This window comes from Triturus cristatus, chromosome 9 (genome assembly GCF_964204655.1).
Source record: "Triturus cristatus chromosome 9, aTriCri1.1, whole genome shotgun sequence".
Classification (NCBI taxonomy): domain Eukaryota; kingdom Metazoa; phylum Chordata; class Amphibia; order Caudata; family Salamandridae; genus Triturus; species Triturus cristatus.
Genome location: NC_140592.1, coordinates 936059668 through 936082932, shown reverse-complemented (window position 1 = coordinate 936082932; position 23265 = coordinate 936059668). Strand labels below are relative to the sequence as shown.

The 23265-nt window shown below is 44.6% G+C and overlaps 1 protein-coding gene across 1 annotated transcript in view; it reads left to right on the top strand.

Annotated features, from left to right (window-relative positions):
- The window catches only part of LOC146799098 (general transcription factor II-I repeat domain-containing protein 2-like), a 195224-nt gene extending 172636 nt beyond the window's left edge, over positions 1 to 22588 (top strand). The window contains exon 3 of the mRNA XM_085628042.1: positions 21883 to 22588. The gene's annotated coding sequence lies outside the window, so the exon portion shown is untranslated. The remainder of the gene's footprint in view (positions 1 to 21882) is intronic.
- Positions 22589 to 23265: the final 677 nt, after the last annotated feature.

Genomic DNA, 23265 nt, shown 5'->3' with positions numbered 1-23265 from the left:
CACCATGCTGGGTAAGGTGATCTCACCGACTAGAACTGCGGGACAAGCTAGCTGGGAGACTGAACTTTGTGGGGCTCTTTCTGTTAAAGAGTGGGAAGATGTCTATTACAGAACCTGTCACTCAGCCCACAACATGGTGAGCACTGAAACAGCATACAAAATGGTGTCATACTGGTAATTAACTCCAGCACTGCTCCAGGTCTGCAAACCTGAAAGCTCAAAGAATATGATAGATGATGTGGAGGCACTGGCACCTTGGTTCATCTACTGTGGCATTGTCCAAAGTTTGGCTGTGACTGGGAACATATACTGGACAATATTGATCAAGCCTTTAACATCGCAATCAAGAGGTTCCCTGCCTACACTATTTTGGGGCTTCCAAACCCTTTGACATTCCCACTCAACTCATTGAGAGGGAAGCAAATGGCTTTGGCTTTAGGGGTAGCCCGCCAGGTGATTCTGTCTTTATGGGGCACTGATAGAATCTCTGACTACACCACCTGGCTGCACAAATCATGGTTCATTCTGGGAATGGAAAAATTGTCCCTAGCTGTTGACCAACAGAGCAATGGTTATTTTGATCAATGAGCACCATTCATACATATGCTCTCATCCAAATGTATTGAGTTAACCTGCCCGACTTATCTTAAACTGCTCAACTTGCTCCCAGTGACTGATCCTCCTGACAACTCAGCTTAATCTTCTAGACTAGCGGATATTCCTCAAAAGCCACCATTTGCCTCAACAGGCTTCCACCGTAGACCTCTCAGACATCTCTCTCCAAGGAATCGAGGGAAGGGGCAGGGGGTTTGTTTGGGTTACTGTTGTTTTTCCCTTTTAAATTCCCTCTCCAACACTGCCGGCCCTCGGGTTAAACGCAAACAGCTGTGTTAATCTCAGTTCAGACAGCTGCATTGACGCTGCTGGCCCCCTGGAATGTAGACAAGCAGCTGTGTTTGCTTGCAAATTGCTATGGCTTTAATAAACAGAATTGATTCATGAAATTAAGAAACGGCCCTGTTGGATTAGTCCCCAGGACTTAATAAGGCTCGGGGAGGTGCACCATGCGGCCCCCTAAATCTTTAATTTAAAAAAAAAGATTTGGGAGGGGGACTTGTAAGTTTCAGCCACAGGGATGTGCTCTCCAGAGCCTATAACTGCTTGGGGAGGGGGTCCATGGCCCCCTTACTCTTTAAAAAAAAAAAAAAGAGCCCGGTGGGATGGAGCCCCCAGGGCATAAAAAGGCTCAGGGAGGGGGGCCCACATGGCCCCCCTCCCCTTTAATAACAATCAAGGAGGGGCACCTTGCGGCCCCCCTCCCCTTTTTTCTTGTATTTGGTCCTAGATGGGGTTTCTCAGTGCCCGAAGGCCAGCTTTATGCTGCACAAGGTAAAGGCATGCACAGTGTGAAGTTGGCTGACTGCTGGGAATTTGGCCGCAGTGCGCGGCGGGTGGTTGGCTTTATGTATGGCAAAAAAATATTACTTTTTGTTTTAAACAAATCATAAACATTCACTGAAAAAACAATGGTAAAAATAACCAGATAGTTAGGTGTGATAAAAAGATCAGTTTTCGTTTTTGAAAAAACCTTAGAAATTCACTGAAAAAACAAAGGTCAAAGTAACGTTTTAGTTAGGTGAATATGCCAGTGACAACATTGAAGTTTTAAACTAAAAAAATCTACAGAAATTCATCTGTTATATTTAGCAGAGCCAACTATAACTTAGGACCTCCATCATGCACTGCTTATGACCTCACTCATGACATAGACAATGACATAATTTATGACATCAGTGATGACATCTCAAATGATTTCATTGATGGCATTACTATTGACATCACTGATGACATCATCCAAGCTTCTTTTGCACACATTGCTCTAGGGAGAGGTGTGGCGCAGAGGCTAGAGCAACTTAATCCAGCACGCGGGGCTAATGGTTCGAACCCCGGTGGCAGCTCAGCTCAGCATTTTGTGACTCTGGGCAATAGCTCACTTAATCTCCCTGACGGCCCCCAGCACCTTGCGACCCCTAGGGGTGATTAGTTTGCGCTTTACCAATTCCGGATTACTCTATAAACTAAATTGGCATCAGAGGCATGAAAGTAAGTACAAATATGCTCAGAATAATAGGAATCGTCATTAATGCCATTACAGATACAACTCCCTTGAGTGTAGCAAGCATGGGTCCTGTGCAACATTAACCCTATACCATACACTTCACGAATATCCTTGTTCACATTAACAATCAACCACAGATATCTCGGAAACCCTTATTACATACAGTGTTCAGCCTAAATACATGTGTTCATAAAAGTGAAGTCCCTCAAGATACTCAACTCAACGTCTCTTCTAAAATTAATAACCTACTATGGACAGCCTTTATCTGCATCTAATATCTCACAGTCACCAAACCTACACTGAGAAATGAAGTTGATTTGAGTAGAAAAATTGGTACTTGAAACAGTGTTTACTCTATGGAGACAGTTTACTATGTGCCACACTGTTTGCAGACTGTGAAACTCTCATGAGAAATACACCAAAGAGTATTAAAAAGTATCTACTTGGGAACCGTGTACACTCTATATAAAACATGTCCAAAGAGACACTATTCTCTTAAAATAACCAAAGTCTAAATACTATCTTCAACGTTCATATTGTGCTGAAAACTTTACAGGTACATCATCTTCTAAAGCTAAACAGGCATACGTACATAGGTTAGAACCTGGTGCACACAGTCTTCTATGGTATGTTGAAATTGTGATGGTCAAACAATTTTGTCTGACAACTCAAGGCTTCTTACAATACTTAGAGCCTGATTCACAAAGGTAAACTTACACTTTTGAGTATGTTTACTATTGTTTGCAATTCAAAAAGGGAATCTCCGCTCATAACAAAATAGGTCTTTTTATATGCGAAGACTCTGCATTCGTAAAGATCCTATTCTTAAATCCCTTTGTGAATAGCAAGCAATTGTAAATGTACATAAAGGTGTAAATGTACCTTTGTGAATCAGGCCCTATGTATCTACTATGTAGAATCTTTTCCCTGTTGGAAACATTTTCTGCAGAGCTTTAAAACCTGTGTGAAACATACTGGAATGAACTTGTCAACTGTCATCTGCACACAGAGATATTCTTCAATGCAAAGATTTATAACATGTTTAATACTTCTGAATATTTAGGATGCATTAGGAGCACATTCGTTTTGTGATCACTTACACTCAGTACCTGGACACAGGTTGTGCAAAATTAGGTAGAAAAGTAATACAGTAGATACCTGCCACTATGTAAACTTTTAAAAAACGACCACACTCATTGGATGATGTCATCAGTGATGTCATCCATTATGTCATTTGAGATATCATAATTGATGTCATAAATAATGTCATAGAACATGTTATGAGTGATGTAATAGATGAGGTCATATACAGTGCATGGTGGAGATGCAAGTAAGCGTTAGCTCCACTAACTGTAACTGCAGAATTTCTGTATTTTTTTAGTTCAAAATATTAATGTTGTTACTGACATATTCACCTAACTATAATCTTACTGTAACATGTGGGTCTGAAAGTGGTTGTGTAAGTGTATTGGTCTGTGAGTGTATGATGAGTGTCTTTGTTGGTCTGTACCTGGGTGTGTGAGTGCCTACATGGGTATGTGAGTGGGTCTATGAGTGCCTTCATGGGTTTGTGAATGGGTGTGTCAATGCCTGCATAGGTCTGTAAGTGGGTGTCTGAGAGTCTGTGTGTGTCTGTAAGCGGGTGTGTGTATCTGTGTGGGTCTGTAACTGGTGTGTGAGAGCCTGCATGGGTGCATAAGTGGGTGTCTGAGAGTCTGTGTGTGTCTGTATGCAGGTGTGTGCATGCCCATGGGTTTGTGAGTGGGTGTATGAATGCCTGCATGGGTCTCTGAGTGAGTGCCTATTGAGTGGGTGTGTGAATGCCTGCATCAGTCGGGTAGGTGAGTGACTGCTTATACACGTCTGTAAATGGGTGTGAGAGTACCTGTGTGGGTGTCTAAAAATGTTTTTTTAAGTGCACCAAGATGTGAGGTTTTGTGGGTCTGTGAGTTAGTGTGTGAGTTCCTTTGTCAGTCTGTCACTGGGTGTGTGAATTCCTGAGTGGGTCTGTGTATGGGTGTGTGAGTGTCTGTGTGGGTGTGTCAATGGGTCTGTGAGTGTCTTTATGGGTCTATAAGTGGGTATGTGAGAGCCTGTGTGAATATATGAGTGGTTGTGTGAGGGCCTGTGTGGATCCATAAATAGGTGTGTGAGGGACTATGTGGGTATGTGAGTGTCTGTGAGTGTGTGTGTGGGTCTGTCAGTGGATATTTTGAGTGTCAGAGTTGTTCTGTGAGTAGATGTGTGAGTGCCTATGTGGGTCTGTGAGTGGGTGTGTAAGTGCCTACACAGGTATGTGAGTGGGTCTATGAGTGCCTATTTGGGACTATGAGTGAGTGTGTTTATGTCTACACTGGTCTGTGAGTGGGTGTCTGAGAGTATGTGAGGGTCTGTGAGTGGGTATGTGAGTGTCTATGTAGGTCTGTGACTGGGTGTGTGAGAACCTGCATGGGTCTATCAGTGGGTACATGAGTGTCTGCATGGGTGTGTGAATGCCCGTGTAGGTCTGTGAATAGGCATGAGTGCCTATTGAGTGGGTGTGTGAATGCCTGCGTAAGTCTGTGAGTAGGTACATTACTGCCTGTACAGATATTCAAATAGGTGTAAGAGTACCTATGTGGGTGCCTGGATGTTTTTTTCTCAAAATGCACCAAGAAATTGTAGTTTTGTGGGTCTGTCACTGGGTGTTCGAATGCCTGAGTGAGTCTGTGTTTGGGTGTGTGAGTGCCTGTGTGGGCCAGTGAGTGGGCATGTATGTGCCTAAATGGGTATGTGAGTAGATCTGTGAGTGCCTGCATGGGTCTGTGAGTAGGTGTATCAATGCCTGTGTGGGTCTGTAAGTGGGTGTGTGAGTAGCTGTGTGAGTGCCTGTGTGGATCTGTGAATGGGTGTGTAAGTGTCTGTGTGAGTCTGTGAGGGGATTTGTGAGTTCCTGTATAGGTCTGTCATTGGGTCTGTGAATGCCTGTGTGGGTCTGTGAATGAGTGTGTGAATGTCTTTGTGGGTATGTGAATGTCTGAGTAGGTCTGCGAGTGGGTTTGTGAGTTCCTGTGCAGGTCTGTGAGTGAGTGTGTGAGTGCCTGTGTGTATCTGTGAGTGGGTGTGAGCGTGTCTGTGTGGGTTAGTGAGTGTGTGTGTGAGTGCCTAAATGGGTATGTGAGTAGAATTGTGAGTGCCTGCATGGGTCTGTGAGTGGGTGTGTCAATGCCTTAATGGGCATGTGAGTATCTTTGTGGGTGTGAGAGTGTCTACATGGGTCTATGAGTGGGTGTGTGAGGAGTCTCTGTGGGTTTATATGGGTGTGTGAGTACCTGTGTGAGTCTGTGAGTGGGTGTGTGAATACCTGTGTGGGTGTGTGAGTACCTACATGGGTATGTGAGTAGGTCTGTGAGTTGGTATGTCAGTGCCTATAACATCCCTGTAACCTTTGTTTTTCCGTGAATTTCTACTTTTCATAACGTTATTTCTTAACTATAACATACCTGTTGCATTAGCTTTTTTATTGAATTTTGAAGGTTTTTTAATTTTATTTCCTAACTGTAACCTGTAACCCTTGAGAGTAGGTGTGCGAGTGGCTGTAGGGGTTGTGAGTGGGTGTGTGAGTAGCTGCATGAGTGGGTGACAGTATATGTGAGGGGCTGTATGGGTGTGTGGTGTATGAGTAGGTATATGAATAGTTTTTAGGGTGTGTGAGTGGACTTGTGAGTCAGTGAGTGGGTATGTGAGTGGTTGATTGGGTCTGTGAGTGAGTGTGTGAGTAGATGTGTGGGTCTGTGAGTGTGCGTGTGAGTGGCTGGGTGTATGAATGGATGTGTGAGTAGTATTGTGGGTGTATGAGTGTATGAGTGGGTGTGAGTAGTTGTATGGGTCTGTGAGTGAGTGTTTGAATGGTTATGTGGGTGCATGATTAGCTGTATGGGCATGGAAGTGGATGTGTGAGTCATTTTGTGGGTGTGTGAGTGACTTTATGGGTTTGGGAGTGTGTATGTGAGTGTGTATGGATGTATGAGTGCATGTGTGAGTGGTATTGTGGGTGTGTGAGTGAGCGTTTACATGGTTATGTAGGTGTGTGAGTGGCTGTATGGACCTGTGAGTGAATGTGCGAGTGGTTTTGTGGGTATGTGAGTGACTGTATGGGGTTGGGAGTGAGTTTGTGAGTACCTACATGGGTCTGTAAGTATATGTGAGAGTGGCTGAATGGGTGTATGAGTGTGTGTCTGAGTGTCTCCTTGTTTGTGTCAGTAGCTGTGTAAGTTACTGGGCCAGAATGGAACCTCACCTGCCCCTTTTTCCAACAAGAGACCACAGTTTTGCAAAAAATGTCTACCCAACTTGAGTAATTTCTACTGGTTAATTAGTAAGTGCTAACTTGTTGGGTAAATATCTAGGTCATTTTCTACACAAGAGCTTTGTAATGGACCAGGAGGAAATGTCTCCAGTGACCTTCTGTGCATTTCATTTCAGCAATGTGATTGTTCCTCATGTGCCTTCTACACATCTGTGAAAGTTAGTTGGGGGCACCAGTGGTTAGCAACAGTTTATGTGCCTTTGTGACTAGTTTAATTAGGCCGATGTTCAACTTCGTGTTGGCCGGATTTGCAGACTTTTAAACCCTTCCCCGAACTAAACTTTGCCATGATGCCCCGCAGAGTTGTAAGTAAAATGTTAATTTTGTTTTCATCTGCAATTTTATATAGTGTTTTCTCTTAATTTTATGTCATACTGCAAGACTTTTTAAATTGTAAGGGTTTAACTATCCAACAATAAAGTTTATATACATCCGTGATAACATAAATTCTTCTATAGAGAAGATGATGAGACTACAAAGAGATGAATCTCCACAAAACAAGGCAACTTCCTCTTAACTACATAAAGTAGGAACTTCTTTGTTTGGTGGCGATGTCCTCATATTCATTAAGACAAGTTAATGACTTATCAAGAAGGCGTCACCAAAATGGGCTGGAAATGTGCTGGGTGACCTTTTGGTATGCTGCCAATGACACTGGCAAAAGGAGGGAAGCCCTTTGCATACTACTAAGGTGGATGGGGTGGGGACAAATGGACAAAGCTTCCAGGTAATTTTGCACATTTGCTTACTCATATTAATTTAAAGGGAGAACCATGGACTCTGCTCTCACCAGGAGGGGACAAGAAAGAAGCCACATATCACAGTCATTACAGATTGTGTTCTCATAGATTAACGATGCATACTTCTCCACCTAGGGTTCAAGACTGTTTTTCGAAGTGGAATTGCTGAGAAAATACACTTGCTTTGCCTTCACCAAGCTCAGGAAGATAGAATCATTTGTCCTTTAAAGAAAGGGGGGGGGGGGTGGCACGAAATGCTGCTTCCTGCGTTAGTGAGCAATTTTTCATGCTTTCTTGCCCACTTGACAGCGGGCTGGAAAACAGATGAAAAGTCAACTCCCACTGGGTGGGAGCAATATTCCTGCTGGGAGCAGAGTTACTGTTGCTCTTGCTTTGCAGGAGCTGTCAAAGCTCCTACCAAGTGAAAACAAACAACTATGTCACAAGGGAAGACACCTTGGGACATAGGGAGCTGGCCTTGAGGGGTGGCAGTCCTCGGGGCTGAAAGCAGCACTGGAGGGGGGGCCGCTGTGCAGGATATGCCTTGCCCCGGGTAGGTGGCGATCTCTGGGCTGTAAACGGCCTTTGGAGTGCGTATGTATAGCATGAATTTAATATATGCACTTAAATGTCCATGTCGAAAACTATATGTAGGGAAGATAGAAAGGAAAATCAAGGTCCGCATCACAGAGCATAAAAGCAACATCCGGAAGAAAACAAAAGGTTCAAGTATAGCTATTGATTAGCTAGAAGCAAGCAGCAATGTGACTCAACTACAATTTGAAGTTCTAGAACAAAAGAACAACCAGGCCAGATATGAACACTCAAAATAAATGATTACAAATGGAAAACTATTAGATCAAGAAATTGGATACTATGTATCCTGCTGGTATGAATGATAAATTAGAATATGCTTGTTTTCTATGATGTTATATATATTGTTATTCATGTTATACTGTTAAAAATATAGCAGTACATTTCATCATGAGTTATTAACAATAGGAATCATTGGGAGTTTTCACTTTGTTTTGAATTACATTTTTCTTTTAATTCAGTTTGTTTTGTGGTTTACACATTTGATGTAGCAGGCACACTAGGCAGGGTGGTCATGATAGTAGTTTTTTGTTTAGCGTCGGTATCCCACATCTTACTCTTGTTTTATAAGTCCAGCACAATGATGCATTTTTACAAAAGTGTCAAGGACCTTTACATTTCTAGATTGAAGCAGTAGCGTAGTGGTGTCTTACGTCACAGGCTTATTTGTTTGGCACGTAGCGGCAACCACATCAGCTGTTTGCACGGGGATAATGAAGTACGCAGTGCGCATCCCTTGACAGAGTACGCAGTCACCATTCACAGTACTGGTAAGCAGGGAACACTTTTTGAGTTATATATGTAGGAGCGGTCTGTTTTCACTGGGCACTCTACAAGAGCATGTAATTCTTTCAACTTATAAACACCAGCATGTTGGAAAAGCACCGGACACCTTTTGAGCATTTAGTATGTGTGTGTCTAATGCAGTAACTTGCTTTGTGAATACCAACATGCCTGGTCTAGCACGGACCACTTTTTAATTTTCAATTAAGGTTTTGACTGCATTTAACACATACAATATTGTTGTGATTAAACAACAGAGAAAACCTTGAAAAAGACTGTCTCAAGAATTATTATTGTAAAAGATAAAGAACTTTGAAGCAGAACTAGGTGGTTTGGATGCTAAGTGCAGCCTGGGCAGGCAAGTGGGGATCCACTACCAGCGCACAGTTTTAGGATTTTGGGGTTCATCATTTGAGACATTGCATATGCCTGGCAAGCACAGGTGAAAAACCAGAACAATATTCAGATTATTCAACCATTACGGAGTGCGAGTTTGGAGCAGAGTTCACTTCCTTCATCACTGCCAGATCATGCCCCAGGGAATGTAGCTGGAAGGACTAGTTGATAAAGTACATTTTGTAGTTGTTGTGGATAGGGTTTGGCTCTTTGTACTCTTTTTCCTCCAATACAGATGTGGCATGTTTCCATTGATGGACATGATACTTTAAAATAAAAGAGTAGTGGCTTTCCATGACCCCGTCTGTTGTGTGTAAGGTATAACAGTTTTGACGGAGGAAATACAATGGGGCAGCAGACAGTTGATGGACTTTCATCAGCCAAATGGCCATACTCTAAATCTAAAAGATGGGTCTCAATGGTGGTGGATGGCTAACCAGATGGTTTATGAAACCCTGCCCGCATCCATCAAACTCTAAATCAGTTGTTTCGTCTTGATCCGGCTTTATGCTTCTTTTTCCACATCTTCCACTTTCTGTCTCTTTATCTCATGCATTCAGGTACGTTTCACCCTGTGTCACTAATATCTTTTTTTAATTCTTCTTTCTCCCTTTCCTGCCTTTCTCACTCTGGCTCTCGGTCAAAGTTTGATGGAGAAAAATACGTCCTGGTCCCCAGAAAGAAGAATGTCAGAGCCCACCACCTGCAACCATCAGCACAAATTGAACCCAGCTACTTTCTCAGCACTTGCGTGGCCAAAGAAGTCTGCCCTACTGTAGATAGGAGCCCCTGCAGCACTGCACAACATCTTTGCATGCATCTGTAGCAAAGGTTTTAATAGCAATAAGTCCCACACAGCAGGCTACTAAGACACCACCACAGTTACATCACTTACCACCCTTGCCTACAACAGGAAGGTCACCCTCTCGGCTTACTGATGGGGAGTAGAAAATACAGTCCCACTCTCATTAACTTTAAAATGTTGCTTGACTCCTATGCCTGCTCCATGGTCCTAATTTATATTACAATATATGGAAGTCTGTAGATCATTCACTAATACAGTGAAGTGGGGCACAAAAAACTGCAAAAGAATGAGAATCTGCAGTTTGGAGTTCTGGTACACCCTGGGATAGTCTTAAGTTGGACTCAAGAAGAAATTTAATTTGACAGTGCGTTAAGCTAAAAGTATGTGATAGAAATGATTTAATCGGGCAATAAAGTTGGGCCTGCACATCTGCCTCCCCATATGCAGGTAGAAATAAAAAGCTGATGGCAGGTGCTAAAGGGTACATATAAAGAACTGGGCAAGGGTTTGCAAAAAATACTGAAAATACTTGTGTCTGCCACAGTGATAAAGTTTGCAGAGAAGAGGGGACCTCCAGTATCCTCAGTGTGCCACTCTGGCACTCAAAACTGAGACTTGAGTTTGAGTGACAGGCTGGGACTTGAGTGAAAGTCTGGCAGTGGGTTTCAAAGAAGATGGCAAGAGTCACAGCTAACAAGAGACCACAGATGCAACAATATTGCATAGGAGTTTGAGGACTCTGAGGAATCTGTTCAATTGTTGATCGATACCATCCTTATATTAGGCCAACCATTCATTGGGACTGAGATGGTCTCGTCCACGAGAAGAACCTTCTCTATTCACAAGTCCGCCAATCAGTGTGGACTTTCCTCCTCCTGCATCCCATTCTAAGATGCACCAGTACTGTGTCCTGTACCACTGCCCTGGGAGCCCCTTTGTTGCAGGCTCTTCTTCTCCCAGAAATGAGCTCTGAACAAAATCTGGAAATGTCTAACAGTCTTACTCCATGCTCTGTCAGACACACCCCTGCAGGATGTCCTTCATTCACACCTCTGCAGATGCCCTTGTAATTCAGACGCGGCCCAAGCATGATTGGTGAAATCATCAATCTTGCCTAACAAGAAAGAAATAATGTTCCTCTGAGTTGCCAGGGCGCACTATTTGTGAAAGCACAGACCAAGCCTGCGGGAACTCTACAACCCCTTGTAAACATAGCATACATGAGATCTACGATTTCATTTTTAATTGAGTGGCACACCAGCCTGCCAGGTCAATGGAGGCCTTATCTATGTCTCCCTGGGGGAAGTTCAGCCCGCTCCCTCAAGAGATGAAAGTTCACACATACGTATAGCTGATGCACCATCATCATGGTTGAATGCTGAGTGAGCCATCATTTTAATGCGCCCAGCACATCATTGTGTTTTGCAATCAAACAACAACAAGGGTTTATTGTTGAAAAAACAAACAAAAACTGCTCCTGATGCATTAAGAGTTTCCCCCATCCCATTGGTTCACAATTTTACATTTCAGTGACTGGGACCACCATGCCTCACATGGCGGTCTCATTCAAGAAAAAAGAGTATGGGTAGCCTGTTCCTAAACAGGACTGGATTAATGCCACTGTGATCCAGCAACCTTGAGGTCGATAATTTGAAGTGTCATGTAGTGGATCAGCAGACCTGGCTGAGGATTTACTGGTGGAAACCCAGGGGTTCCCCAACCTCTAAATGAAGCAGGCGAGCTGCAATATTGTGGTGGTGATCCTGTAGTGAAGTTTAACAGGCCCCGTGTATAAAAGCTTTTATTTTACAAGTTCACGTTTAAACTTGACATATTTTTAGACTGTGACTTTTTACATGCTTGGCACATACATGAAAATGTACTCAGAAAGTGTTCTGTTTGTAAGCACATTTCTTTGAAAGCATTTTATAACAACACTGTACATTATGTTTGAAGATAGAGTACACTGAGCATGATGCCCTTGCATTTTCTTGTTGTACATGTGGAGATAGCTCTGAATTGGAAATACAAACAATGACTTAGCAAAGGACCTCAGACAGTGCAAACAGAGAGAGTTTTTATTATATAAACTTCTTTTGACACTTGGCTCCTCAGAGGTGCACTTCCATGGATTTTCCTGAACGTTCGTCTTTGACTGATTCCTAGCCCTTCTGACTTCCATCACAATCCTGCAAAGGATGGCGGCCTGTTCTACACCAGACTGGCTTCCTGATACCACACACACACACACACACACACACACGCACGCACGCACACACACACACACACACACACTGGGCTGCTCCTAGAGAGTTAGGTAGTGTTAACAGTCTGCTATATATTTACATATTCATATAATCACTGCAACTTTATGATGGCTCAATTAATAATCTTGTTCACCATTCTTGTAATGCTGGTAACAATGTTTTGTTTCCGTCTACTAATTATTACAGCTCATGTCTTTCCCACAAGAATCCAATTGCTTCAATAAATGTTTGAAATGCCAATTTATGTATCTCATGTGTCACCCTTTGGGCATGCCTAAGTAACAACAAAGGGTAGATCTGTTTCCACGATTTCCTTGTGGGAATTAGAGTGATCATGATCTGAAGTTGCAGACACTATCAGGTACGCTGTCAGGTTTAGGGGTCCAAATGGCACATGTGAGCTAGCCAGGAATCGTGTTAGCATATTCTGATTATATGAGTGGACTCAGTCCCCATATTTTGACGCATGGTTGTTCAAATGGACATACCTAATTAACTAGTAGGAACACTACAATGTTCATTTCTAAATGGCCCCTAGTCTCCGAGCACTCTCAATGTATACTTTCATCCATACTGTAAGGAAGTGTATCCTATAATTGTTTAGAATAATTAAAAAAATCATCCATAGATTGGATTTTTTCAATAGACATCCCCTAGATTTTAATTTCCTTAGTCTAGACTTTGATTGCTTTGAGTGAAATTCCACCTTGACAATTACAAATGCTTTATACTGGATCTTGTTGCAGCATACAGGTTCTTGGACATTGGACTAGATATATATGTCAAAATTGCAAAAAGGACATTTTACCAACTCAATGCCATTGCACACCAATAACCAGTTTTAAGGTGCAATTGTCGTCAAGGGAGAAAATTCCCCGATAGCAGTTCAGTAGCTATCCAAAATCCATCCGCTGCTCGTGCAGATAAGAGCAGTGGGGCACGGTTGGGGGGAGGGAGGATTAGACAGACGACCACAAGGGAAAATGAAAGAAATACTTAATTTTTAGGTCGAGCATTCAAGACCTCGTGTATATACTTTACTATATACTAATATACTTTAGTATATACTTGTATGTGTATGCACTTTGTGGGCTCTGGAGATCAGCCCTAGGACTTGTCTACTTTCACTTAGGGACTTTGTTTCTGTTCAACTGCCTCTATTTAACTTGATAGAAAACGACCGCAGAGGTCAGTAAAATACCAGAATTGCTTTCTGTTGAGGTACTTTCTTTTTTTTATTTTTCTGGCAACTGCCAATATTTAACTTTCTTGATAGAAAACGACCAGTAGAGGTCAGTAAAATACCAGAATCACTTTAGCATTGTCTAGATTCCAGTCCATAGAAATTATCTTCCACATGCAACTGTAAACAATAATATGTTTTTCAAATCTTGTATTTTCGGTGATATGACCACCGAAGGCCCTGATTTTATCTTAAAAACAGAGCTTTAGACTATACCATTTCCCGCTGAAAGGCAATATTTCTCTCCATTTGTTTCCATACCTGGTGTGTCACGCAGTTTGGTGCTTAGTTTCCCACCATGTTAAAAAACAGTAGATGTTTCAGCACCCAGGCTAATGTTCTGCATAGCTGAATACATATAAGGCCCCAAAGGCGAGACCGATTGCATTGCAAATGCTTGTTTTCCTCGTCGTCGTCTGTCAAAATGCCCCCACTCCCGGCCCCACTGCTCTAACTTGCACAGGCTGCGGCTGCCAACATCAATAATCAAAACACACCTAAAAAACCCATTACAACCATCGGTGACTGGAATTTCCTCTGTATTGCCTCTATGTGAAATTCTGCGTTTATCATCTCAGCACTATTTTATTGCTCGAACGTAATTTGTGCATGAGCCTTTGTAAGGGCTTCCTTCAATTCCCTAAATGAGAGGTAGGTATCTTATCTCAATTGTAAAATCCTTTGAATTTCGATTTTGACTCCAAACAAGTCATTTCAAGGGCTGCATCCTTATCAATTATGTATTTCAGAGCTCCTTTCTCAGACCTGCAGTTCCTTAGTTACTCTGACAGCAAGGAAATTGCTTAGGGGGGCTTTCTGCTTAACAAGATGCGCACAGTTTAATGTTTAAAACTCCTGTAATTTAATGAGCTCCTGGGTGCGCTGTTATGTGGTGCCTGGGGATGAGTTCTTCCTTCAAGCAGATATGCAATTTCATTTCTTATTTCGTCAAAGAAGCGGCTGTAGAGAGTCAGATAGTAGGAAGGTTTTAAGACCCTGATTGTCAGACGAGTACAATGAACATTGACCACTTCCTGCCTGAGAAAAGGATGAGCCAGGGACGGTGATGGCGGTGTAAGCATGCAGGAGTCGAACTTCGCAGAAGCAGAGAATGACTGTACGAAGAGATTAACAAAATTTAGAATGTTCTAGTTCTGTTCAGCAAGTCGTCCTTTCTCGTACAATGTGGCCAAGAACCAGACAAAATGGCGGATCTGAAATTGCGGCTACTAAAATTCAAATGTAACTACTCTTTCAAGTCCGGAAAAAGGGGGGCAATTCATAAAAGCAGTTATGAGTAGAGTAAGTTGAACTACAGCAGTCCTATTAGTAATCGTGCAAAGGCAGCACAATAGCATTTGTACTATTTATCTATGAATATTCAAATTTTGTTCAGAAATATTTTTAGCCCAATTCTCAGAGGCACATAAAAGAGTACAACAGGAGTACTGATTTACATACTCCAGAATGTCTTTATGAATAGGCCTGAGTTCTTTTCAACTGGAGATTTGTATATAGGGAATTTTTAATTGTGCGATCCTGTAAAGAACTTGAGGAATGTGTTAATGACTTTTAAGTGGCAGTGCTACATACCGCCTAGTGCGGAGATCTTTGAAAGCTCCCCCAGTGTCATGATGGTGACTTGATGGACTGACTGTGCAGGTCTGTTTGCCAGCGTTCTCAGGGTCAAAGTGTGAGCGGCGTGGTGGTTCAGTGGACATGTCTGAAGTCTGCCTGAGCCAAAATTATCAATGGGAATGAACTGAGAGAGAACAGGTAGAAGAAAACGCCTTAAAGGTGATTAGCGCTTGCCACCTCCAGAGATGCTTCTCTTTGGAGCCCTGCATGGAAGTAATCTCCCATGGCTGGGAGAGGACATGGTAGCTTAACAGTAGAACAGGTGTGCGTTAGGCCTATCCTCAGCCAATTGTAGGTATTCCGCAAGAGTATCATGGACACTTCACCTCTAAGAAGGACAGAGTGCTCCTGCTCTATCAATGCCACAATCTTTGTATAAAGAACATTAAGTGGGCAGGCATGTGCTACCCTGTGTATGGCTTCAAGCACTAGGAAGGCCCCTTGCTAAAGCTAGGAGGATTCTGCTCCCTATTCGTGGGGGTATGTCCTTTTCTGGCTCATGATTTAACTGATTTATGACTCACGACAGCAGTGCGATATAGTCACTCAGAGCCCGAAGCAGTTAGGGGACAATTTTAGGTTTCAATCAATCAATCAATCAATCAATCAATCAATCAATTAGGGGTTTTGTAGAGTGCACTACTCACCCGCGAGGGTCTCAAGGCGCTGGGGGAGGGGGGGCAAGCTCTGTTAGAGTCAGTCAAAGAGCCATGCCTTGATTTCCATTCTGAATTGGTGCAGCGTCTGGCTCTGTCGTAGGTGTAGGGGGAGTTCGTTCCAGGTCTTGGCTGCGAGGTAGGAACTCTGGTCCTGTAGAAGCTAGGGACGATGACTAGGGTGAGGTCAACTGAGCAGAGGTTTCTCTTGGGGGTTTGGAAGGAGATTCTGTCATTGAGGTATTGGGGTCCGGAGTTGTGGAGGGCTTTGTAGGCATGTTTGAGCAGCTTGACGGTTATTCTTTGTTCGGCGATGAGCCAGTGCAGGCCACGGAGGTGTTGGGTGATGTGGTCGTGTCATGGGATATTCAGGCTAAGTCTGGCTGATGGGTACTGGACGATCTGGAGTTTGCGGAGGAGGTTCTTGTTGATTCCGGCATAGAGGGCTTTGCCGAAGTCCAGTCTGCTGGTGATGAGTGTGTGGGTGATGGTTTTCCTGAAGTCGGAGGGATCCACTTGAACGTCCTGCGAAGTATGCAAGGGTGTTGAAGCATGTGGAGGATACGGCGTTGATCTGGCGGATCATGGTGAGTGAAGAATTGAACAAGATGCCTAGGTTGCGTCCTTGGTCGGTTGTGGTGGGAGGGTTTCTGAGGGCGGGGGCCACCAGGTGTTGCTCCCATGTGGAAGGGGATGAGGACTTCTGTTTACTCAGAGATGAGCTTCAGGCAGCTGTTGCTTATCCAGGTTGCATTGCCTTTAATCCCTTCTTGGAAGCTGTGCCTGGTGATAGCAGGTTCTTTGGTGAGGGAGAGGATGAGCTGAATGTCATCGGTGCAGGAGACAATGTTGAGACTGTGGTTTCTGATGATGGTTGCGAGAGGGGCAATGTAGACGTTGAAGAGTGCGGGGCTGAGGGAGGATCTTTGGGGTACTCCGCATCTGATCTCTGTTGGTTCCGAGAGGTAGGGCGGGAGTCTTATTCTCTGTGATCTGCCTAATAGGAAGGAGCGTATCCAGTCTAAGGCCTTTCCTTGGACACCTGCATTATGGAGTCTGGTGGCTAGTATGAGGTAGGAGACGGTGTTGAAAGCTGCTGATAGGTCCACTAGGATGAGGGCTGCAGTGTGGCCTTGGTCAAGGAGGCCACGGATGTCGGCGGCGGCGAGAAGGACAGTCTCAGTACTGTAGTTGCTGTGGAACCCCAACTGACAGGTGTCTAGGATGCTGTGGGTTTCTATGAAGTGTGCTAGCTGGGTGTTGACTGCCTTTTCGATGACTTAGGCAGCAAACGGAAGCAGTGAGATGGGCCTGAAATTCTTGAGGTCCATCGGGCCTTCGGAGGGATTCATTAGAAGGGGGTTGACGCTTCCAATTGTCGGGGAAGGTGGTTGTGTCGAGGGAGCAGTTAATAGTTCGGCGTAGCTCGTGTGCAATGGCATTGGCGGCCCTGTGGAGGATGTGCAGCGGGCAGGGGTTTGAAGGTGCTCTGGAGTGGATGCTCTTCATTGTCTTTAAGGTGTCTTCTGTGATGAGAGGGGTCCAGGTGTGAAGGGTCTGTCGGGTGGCGTCGTTGGGGGTGGGAGTTGAGGCGGTGCCGTGGTCTTGATCGTCGAAGTTGTCATGGAGTGTCTTGACCTTAAGGTGGAAGAAAGATCTGAGGTAGTTGCAGAGGTCTTGGAAGGGCGTGACGTTAGTTGTTCCGCTGTTGGGTTTGGTGAAATCCTGAATGATGGCAAAAAGTTCCTTGGAGTTGTGGGAGTTGGTGAGGACTCTGTCTTGGATGAAGTTTTTCTTTGCTGATTTGGTGAATTGATGGTGTGCTGTGATGGCTGTTTTGTAGGCGGCGAGTGCTTCTGGGGTTCCGCTTCTCCAGTCGTTGGCAGGAGCGCTTGGATTCTCGGAGTTCCGTGGTGAACCAGTTTATTTTCTTGTTGTGTCATCGTGTGGTGTTCTGAAGGGGGGCAAGAGTGTTGGCGCAGTTAGCGATACATTGGTGGAGGTTGTTTGCTGCTGTGTTGGAGTCTGTCATAGTGGGGGGTGGAGTGCAGGTGAGGGCAGAGGTGAGGAGCTCTTCAGAGACTTTGTAGCAGCTTCTGCTTGGGAGGCGGCGTGTGGAGAGTATTGGGGTCATAGCGGCAGGGGGTTGGGGGACCAGGGTCCCTGGCGCAGGTCGTGTCATGGACAGGCGCAGATGGACTTGCCTTTGGCTCACCAGCGGTGCGGACGCCGCACAGCCGTCATTAAGTAGGGGTTGGGGGGTGGGCGTTCACCTGGGAATCGGGCGGGTACGACATGCTGGGGCAGAGGGGTGCAGGAGCTGCAGTGGCGGGGAGCGCGAGAAGAGGGAGCGAGGCGGGCAAGAAGAAAATGGAGAGAAAAGGGACAGAAAGTAAAACAGGCAGAGAGAAAAGAGGCACAGTAGAGGAGAGAAGGCAGAGTGAAAGAGGCAAGACGAGAGGAAAAAGGCAGAGAAACAGAGGCACAATAGAGAAATAAAGGCAGAGAGAAAGAGGCAAAAACGGGAGGAAAAGGCAGAGAGACTGAGGCACAATGGAGAAACAAAAGCAGAGAAAAAGAGGCAAAAACAGGAGGAAGAGGCAAAGAAACAGAGGCCCAATAGAGAAAGAAGGCAGAGCAAAAGAGGACAAAAAGAGAGGAAAAGACAGAGAAACAGAGGCACAATAGAGAAAAAAAGGCAGAGAGAAAGAGGCAAAAACAAGAGAAAAGACAAACATGAAAAGAGTGACACAGAACAGAGCGAAATAGCAGAAGAGCAGGGTGCTCCTGCACTAGACCACCAAGGATGAGGTGCAGGCAGAAGCCTGTGGGTGGAGGAGGGCCTCAAACACCTACCTGATGGGCTCAAGTCGGTGCTGGGGGCAGAGCCTTAACGGTGGAGCTGCGCATGGGGAGAGCAGTGACTCTGACCTGGAGGTCAGAGGTCAAACAATCAATCATTCATTTATAGAGTGCGACAAATCACCCGTGAGTGTCACAAGGCTCTGGTGTTGCTAGCTGCTGCATGGTGATTTGTTCATTCTAACAACCAGGTCTTGAGTCCTTTCCTGGATGCTGGAGCAATGAGGTGGTCCTGAGGTTCAGGGAAAGGATGTTCCAAGCTATGACCCCCCAGGTGTGAGGAAAAGCGCCCTCCGCTGTTGGCTCGGTGAATCCAGGGGATGTCTGCAAGGAAAAGGGAAGCAGTCTGGTCGGTTGGTGGAAGGTCGTATGTTTGTTGATGTATGCTGATCCTTTGTTGTGCAGGGCTTTGCATGCATGGTTTAACATCTTGAACTGGCATCTCTTCTGGATTGGGAGCCAGTGTAGCTTCTTGTGGTGTGAATTGGGTCTGTCTGGGGAGGTTAAGGATGAGTCTTGCTGCTGTGTTTTGTATTGCCTTTAATCTGTTCAGGAGGCATGTGGTGATTTCTGCATAGAGTGTGTTACCATGGACCAGCCTGCTGGTGAAAAAGGCCTGTCTGACAGTCCTTCTGCTGTTTACTGGGAGCCACCTGAAGATCTTGCAGAGCATACATAGAGTGTGGAAGCAGGTGGATGAAACTTAGTTTAGCAGTTGCTTCATAGATATCTTGCTATCCAAGATGATCCTGAGGTTGCGAGCGTGGTCTGTTGAGCGGGGGATGAGCCGAGTTCAGCAGGCCACCATGCTTCGTCCCATGGCGAGGTGCATGAGGACTTCCATCTTGTCCATGTTGAGCTCAACACAGTTGTCCTTCATCCAGTCGGTGATGTTAACATACATCTGTGGAAGTTGGCTCTGGTGGTGGAGGTGTCTTCTGATCTTACGGTCTTGGCCAGGGTGTCATGCATGGGTTGAAGAGGGTAGTGCTGAGGGACGATCCTTGGGGGACAACGCAGATGATCTTCATGGGTTCGGATGTGAACAGTGAGAGACGGAATGTCTGGGTTCTTCTGGTGAGGTATGAGGCAGTCCATTTGAGGGCGTCTCCCTGGATTCTGATGTGGTGGAGTTGGTTGAGCACAATGTGGGTGGAGACAATGTCGAAGGCATCTGACATGTCCAGGAGGATGAGGGCTGCCGTTTCGCTGTGGTCCAGGAGGGTCCCAAGGTCATCGGTGTCTGCAATTAAGGCTGTCTCAATGCTGTGGTTGGCTTGGAATCTGGATTGACACGGGCCCAGGAGGTTGTTGTGTTCCAGGTGTTCGGTGAGTGGCTGGTTAATTGCCTTTTTCAGAACCTTCTTGGGTAAATGGAGACCAGGGAGATGGGCCGCTAGTTCTTTTGTTCAGGTGGATCATCAGATGGTTTCTTTAGGAGGAGCCTCACTTCAGCATTTTTCCAGTCCTCAGTCAAGGAGGCTGGGGTGATGGAGGCGTTTAATACTTTCTTGAGTTTCACGCCAATCGTCTTGGTCCCGAGGTTGAAGACGTGGTGAGGGCAGGGATCCACGGTTGCGCCAGAGTTCACGGAGTTCATGATGGAGATTGTGGTTTGGGTTGTGAGAGGGTCCCAGTGGGTGAGCAGGTGTTCGGATTTTGTGTTCGTGGGTGCGAGAAGGCTGATGCTGTCAGCTGCAGGGGGTTGGGGTTTGAGATTTTCTTTGATGACTGAGATCTTGTTGTGGAGGTTTACACATAAGGTCCTGTCTGGTGCTAATGCTGGGGAGAGTCTTGATGGGAAGTCCTGGTTCCTATAGGTAGGTTAGCCCGGTGCCCTAGCTTGATAAGTAGCAATGTAGCCATGGAATTGAACCCAGACCCCTCCATATGTATAGAAGCCATTAAACCATTAGGGTCCAGAGTGGGTGAGATACCATCTATGTGGCTGTTTGTTTTATCTGCCCTAAAACCTGGTCTAGAAGATCAGCGACACCCCGAAAATAGACTCCTCATTTTTCCTGCATGACTGTCACTTGAAGACATTTCTATAGTTCCTGGTGTCTGTGCTCTTTGGGGTGATGGACAAAGATACAATTCATGAACTGCTAAAGTCCAGGGAGGTGGATGAAAAGACAGTGTTTATTTGCTGAGGACATCAATGTGGGGCATTTAACATTGCCATCACTCACCTTCAGTCTCACCTCTGGGTAAAGGGAACTACGCCTTTCCCCATGGCCATCATTTCCACTATGGAACCTGCAGTGATGTCCTTAGGAAAGCCTGGTGGGGCCAGTGCTCCAGCTGTATTTGTCCTGCTTACCTTACCATTGGCACCTGGCAAAAACAAATGGATACCAGAGTTCTGCTAGGCAAAAAGGTGGTTGCTGTGGGACAAACCACATGCTTTAGAGCTCGGGTTACAGTCCACTGACTGGTGTTACCCACACTGTGAAAGAGAAACATGCTGGCCCAGTGCTCTTGCAGCAGCTAAATGCTGCTGGGCACACTGAAACAAACAGATACCACTGTGCTACCTGGGCAAGGAGGCTGGTACTAGGAGGAAACGTCAGGAGCATCTCATTTTTCACATCATGGGTTAAAGTCTGCTGATTGCTGCAACCTGCACAATGAAAGTTAAGCAAATGCTAGACTGCTGTGCTCACAGCAGCTAAATGCTGCTGGTGTGCATAGGCCAACCTTGAATTCTTGGAACTGGCTTCCCAAAATTCTTGTTGTCTGCAGGGGCCACTTTGGCCTGCGCATGCCCTCATCCATGGCTGCCTGCTCTGCCTTTGAAGTTTTGGCACCAGGGCCTAAAGAGAATTAATGCTACAACTTGCCTTAAATGGAAGGAGTGGTAGTAGAGGGCTGAAGGACGTTTGCGCTCAAAATGGTTCGGTTCCTGGATGGAGAGATGGCCGATAGCAAGCTTATGAGAAGAAAGTCCTAGGTTTGCACCTTTACACCAGGAGCGATTACTGCTAGTGCTGCAGATACTTCCCTGGACATCAAGTAAAGGCAGATATTGTCTCTAGCAGTACTGGTATTAGCATTCCCAGTTGGTATCTTTACCTCAGTGCCCTAACCTATACTGCAAATGATTCCTTGGGAAACAGCTGCTGGAGCAGAGTTTTCTGTTGAAAATCTATTGGGTTTTTAAGCTCCGGTTTGTCTTTGTGTCAAAAATTAAAAATATTAATCTGTAACGTTAATTATTTGTTTTGTGTAAATGTTCTGACTAACTAATATGAATTAACAAGAGAAAACGACACGTGGGAATGCGTTCGTATTGCTTATTAATAATGTGCATGTTTTATTAAATAAACGTTGCTGAGTGCTGTTTATTTTAAGGCACAAAACGCTTTTTGAATTGTCGTGTACTAATGCTTTTCTGTGTTGCAAAGGCTAGATAATTACATACACATAAGGGTATTAGTGGGGTTAACACTGTTTAATCACTATGCTGTGGTAACGTTGTTTTTGTCTCTTTTAATTAAGATGGTCCGTTTTGGCCTAGTATAAAATGGCTGCCGTTTGCAGCCTGGGCTCGAGTGAATGATTTGTGATGAGAAGGCCTTGCTGAACATGGTCGAGAGTCATCTGACCACAGTCTTCGCCTGGTTTAAAAGTTTTCCGTGAGGACAGCAGCTCTGGGCGAACATCCAAGTGCATCTGAGTAACCTTGGAGGACAAAGGAGCCACAATGAATGAACTTTGTGATCACAATGCTGGTTCCGAGGAAATATGAATATGAGGAGATACATTTGAAAGTTTAGTTCCGTCTTCCGTCTTTTTATTTTTGTGATTTTTCTGAGCGGAGATTTTCCAAATGTAGCGATGCTACATCCTTTCCTGCTCGCTCTGCTCAGCGGTTCAGCGGATATCTACATTTTATGTTGCCTTCTTTTGTTAAATTTATTATAAATATTGTTAGCCTAGAGAGGGTCTTATGCCACTTCTTCCCAAACCTGCGTTGGTGAGGATCGATGCTGTGAGGACGGCGACTCGGGAGACTTCTACTGAGAGACCTGTCCTGACCCATTTATGACACTTAGCTAGAATAGGTAATTATGAGAATAATGATTGTGCTTTGATTGATTTCCTTTGACTAATTTTAGATAAAGTATCATAATTTTGAAACAGTGTTGGTGGTTATTTCTTGTCAATTTTTGAGTACTCTATTTTGATTATTGTTGTATAGATTGTTTAGATCATGACTCAGGACAGTTACAATTAGGTCTTATCGACCTCAGTGTAGATGCAGGGTGTTTAGGAGTTTCCTTTCCACAGGTTCAGTGCTGATAGAGTATTTGAGCGTATGTTAGTAAAATGGGCCCAAGTGTATGATGAGTGTATGTGCGTGTATCTGTGAAATTACTCTATCCGTGGAAGTAGGGAGAATTTGTACACCCCGATCTGCACCAATTTCCTGGTAGCAGAATTTGATGGTTATTGATGATTGTCTTGATCTGATTAGATTGCTTGTACATTGGCTTTTGATTTATCGATTATTGATTGATGTTGGTATATGTACTAATATTATATGTTGGAGTCGTCGTGTTGAGTTATATGTAGTGCTTCTAGAACTTGGGAGCTAGTAGCAGTTCCGTAGTAGGGCAGAGGGAAGTATATACTGCTCTCAGGAAAGACGGGATTGTTGGTCCTGTATGTATGCAGGAAAAGCGTGTGACAATTGAAGTTGCGCGTCACATTGTCTGGGTTCGGAATCAGTGACATTTGTCGTATGTTACTATTAGAAATATTTCTGGTATAAAAGGAGTGCGTATGATAGCGAAGGTTATCTGTGAAAC